This window comes from Mesoplodon bidens, assembly GCF_964165515.1.
Source record: "Mesoplodon bidens genome assembly, chromosome: 1".
Taxonomy (NCBI): domain Eukaryota; kingdom Metazoa; phylum Chordata; class Mammalia; order Artiodactyla; family Ziphiidae; genus Mesoplodon; species Mesoplodon bidens.
The window spans coordinates 121,894,471-121,898,757 of NC_138176.1; positions in this window are offsets into that span (position 1 = coordinate 121,894,471).

A 4,287-nucleotide genomic window follows, 5' to 3' on the forward strand; every position below is an offset into this window, starting at 1 on the left:
CCATTTTTAAAGTCTTTATTGAATTTGTTACAATATTGCTTCTGTTTTATGTTTTGGTTTTCTGGCCGTGAGGCATGTGGGATCTTAACTCCCAGACGAGGGATCGAACCCACACCCCCTGCGTTGGAAGGCGAAGTCTTAACCACTGGACCGCCAGGCAAGTCCCTGCAGTGGCTCACTTTCTTAACTTCATGTGTTTACCAGCTTGGATAATATAGGTTACAGGCAATTACACAAAGAGCTGTGCTCAGAATTATTGCTCTCTAGATTATCCGATTCCAGTTTCATTTCCTCATACTTTTTAAAAATGAATGATCTGTCTGCTTTTCACAGGAGGTTTCAGAAGAGAGTCTTCTGATATGACCTTGGTTGAGTCACTTCTCCTTTCTGGGCCTCCATTTCCTCATCTTGGAGACAAGACAGCTGGACCAGATCAGAGGCACCAATATGGCAACACTCAAGAGTGGATGGAAACCATAGACACATCTTATGTGACCAACACAGAAGGTTTTGGTTTTTTGTTTCTGTGTGTGGTAGGAGGTGGGAGAGGAGGTAGGGGAGTTCAGTTGCTTAGTTGCCAAAAGATAAAGACATTTTCACATAAGCATCCAGAAATCCAAACTTCTGTCTTCTCTTTAGAAGTCAGATCTGGCAACACTGGGTTCAAAGCCACAGAAGAACAGTGGGGGACTGTGCCCATTCCAGATAGTTTGATCTCTCTGGTTCTCCCCGTGCCCCCAGACCCACTTCATTCCTTAGTGCTGACCCCTGAACTAGGTGAGCTCTGAAATTCCTCCCATAATAAGCATTCTTTTATTCTAGAATTATATAAAATACCGTCAATTGGTATTAGGTCACTACTAAGCATTTAATGAGGGTCGACATTGGGTAAAACGTTGTGTTGTTACTATCTATGATTTTATTTTTATTTTATTTATTTGGCTGTGTTGGGTCTTAGTTGCAGCACTCAGGATCTTTAGTTGTGGCACGTGGGATCTAGTTCCCTGACGAGGGATCAAACCTGGGCCCCCTGCATTGGGAGCTCAGGGTCTTAACCACTGGACCACCAGGGAAGTCCCTATGATTTGTTTTTTAAGATCATGGGGAACTTGATGCTCTGAGTCTCAGCTTCCTCATCAGTAATGAGGGGAATGGGCTGCTGATCAAGGGGCCATGAGACCCAGAGGTTCCATGCAACCCACCGGCCTCATCTGAATGTAAATCTATAGGATTAGAATGCTACCTGTGTGGCTGCTTCTCAAATACTCGCAGATATTAACTGAATGTCTGTAAACTCTTAACACTTTTCTCACTGACATTCTTCTAGTCAATGAAGTAGATAGTGTAAGTAAGACAGTACATTTTTCCCGTGGGACTCAATAAAGCTATTTTTATTTTGAATGGAAAATAAATACAGCCCATAAATTTTGTTTATTTTTTTCTGAGTAATCCCTTCCATTTCTCAAATTCTGTGATTCTGTATTTTGTTATGCCTTTCCCCACCCAGAACAAAATACTCTCAAGATATTCTATAAATATCATATTTGTAGAAAAGAATAAAATTGAAATTTCCTAAATATGCTCTCAGTGCTTTTCAATATGATTACATTGTGGCGTCACAGGAGCCCTGTGACGTAGCTATTGTCATCCTGCTTTACTGTGAGAGACCAGTAAGAGCTGGAACTCAGTGTGGTCCGATTAGAAATCCCAAGCTTTTCCCACTATACCTTTTGGCCTCCTAGAAAAGTATGTTTTCCAAATTGTAGCAATTAGGTGATTTTAGGTGGAAGTAAGCACTAAAGAGTTGACTATTCCTCCATTACTGACTGTTATTAAGTACATACATTCTTCTCATCGAGGAACTTATTTTAGGTTTAGAAATTTGTAAATCTCCCAGGTTCATCAATAATTATTTTTCATTATTGACTTTTATTTTTTTAAACTTGTAAACGTTTTTGTTTCCATTATACTTATTTTTATGATTACCTTCTGTTTACTGCAAGTGACACTGATTTTTCTTTTAGTCATAAAAAGTTTTGAAAGTGAGTCAGTATAAATAAATAAATTACAACCAGGTGGGAAACAGTGCAGGTGGCAAGTTGATAAGGCAAAAATCAGAAACACAACCTGCTATTGTCTTAAGTTGGAGGAACACTGGTCTGAAGGAGGAGGGATGTGGTCAGGGCTCTTGGGAGGGGCTGGCTCTATATACAAGTCAATTAAAGTCCTTCAGGGAGCAGCAGTCTTGTTGCCTGAATAGGGAGAAGGGCCAGAAATAATGAAGTGTCAACAGGGCAGCATGTTTATCAAGGAAATGTTCTCTTTTTTGTCTTCTCGGTGTTTTTCCTCATTTCCTCCTCAGTACACCTCTGTCCTATTCCCCAGCTTCACCCCACCCAGCACCTATTATTTTTCTATTAGGAAGCTCATGCACTTTAAAATCCTGCTTAATTGGTCCCTGACATATCTGGCATCTCTCTTGAGCCCTAAAATCTCAACTCAAGTAAAAATGTTCTCCTCTCAGTAGAGCAAATGGAAAGTATCTACATATAAATAATAAAATAAAGAAATAAAGATTCCTTCTCTAGAAAAGAACATCAACTAGAGTACAAAGTAGAAAACGCCAAGTGTTTAGAAAGACATCAGCTTTGTTTTATTGCTCCATTGTTTGTAATAAATTCTTAATAGCTTGAAAATCTAATTTTTTTCCACTACCAATTTAATCCTTGGCCACTTGGCAAAGTGACTTTTTTTTCTTTTCTTCCTCTTGTTACTCCAGTGCAGAAGCTGGGTATTTGGATATGTGAGTCCTGAATTATGAACATTTACAAGAAAAATACCAGCTCTGTGCTGGGAATAGCACCAAGAGCTATCAAGACCTAGACTGTTGCAAATTACTGGGAGCAGACTATCTCTCCACCCTACCGTGGAACAGAGACTCAGAACGTGCAGAGAATAGAGACAGAAAGTCTGCAGGGGTAGTTGATGTGTAGTGAAATCTTTCATAACTCAGAAGACACAATTGCATCGAACTTTTATACTAACCACATATTACTCATTATAAAATTATTGCAGGATTAGAAATACATGCCAAATATGCCATAACTTCCTCCACCCAGACTATGGCAGGCATTACTAATCAATCATGCAACTCTTTCCTGTTAGAATGGGGCTGGGGAAGGAGGGCCAGAAAGGACAAGAATCTCCCCTATTCCTGATGTTTCTTTCTTGTAGAGGGAGCACCTTTAGTGTAACACTTCTGGCTTCACACTATTTCCTCACTTTTTTTTCCTCAGGGAAGGAAGGAGACATAATCTGATACGTGAGCTTTGAAAGAAACAGTAGCCATGGGTTGCCAAGCATACCCACCCAGAGAGTGTATACTCCTGACTTTTCTCTACCACCTAATGAATGTATCAGTGAAAGCCTTGGCCTTAGGCGAGAGTTGCAGTGACCCAGTGCTGCCTAAGACAGGTGTTGGTTGTTTTTTTTTTTAATAAATTATTTATTTATTTTTGGCTGCGTTGGGTTTTCGTTGCTGCGCGTGGGCTTTCTCTACTTGCGGCGGGCGGGGGCTACTCTTCGTTGCGGTGCGCGGGCTTCTCATTGCGGTGGCTTCTCGTTGAGGAGCAAGGTTTCCAGGCACGTGGGCTTCAAGCAGTTGTGGCACATGGGCTCAGTAGTTGTGGCTTGCGGGCTCCAGAGCGCAGGCTCAGTAGTTGTGCCGCACAGGCTCAGCTGCTCCGCGGCATGTGGGATCCTCCCAGACTAGGGCTCCAACCCGTGTCCCCTGCATTGGCAGCCGGATTCTTAACCACTCTGCCACCGGGGAAGTCCAAGATAGGTGTTGTTTCTTTAATGCCAGAGGTAGGGATGGGGAAACCCACTTGCAGAGCAGATATAACTCACATTCTCCAATTTCAACTTAAAAAAAATTTTTTTTAATTTTATATTGAAGTATAATTGATTTAAAATGTTGTGTTAGTCTCAGGTATACAGCAAAGTGATTTAGTTATATATATATATACATATATCTATTCTTTTTCAGATTCTCTTCCCATATTACAGTTATTACAGAGTATTGAGTTGAGTTCCCTGTGCTATACAATAGGTCCTTGTTGATGATCTGTTATATATATAGTTGTGTGTACATGTTCTCCAGTTTCAACTTCAACAATAGCAAAGGTAATGTTTGACTCTTGGTCTTACTCTTTTGCCCAGTTAAAATTGAGACCAGGGTCTTAAGAGAAAGGTGGTATTTACTGAGTCCCTCAAAAGAGCAATTGA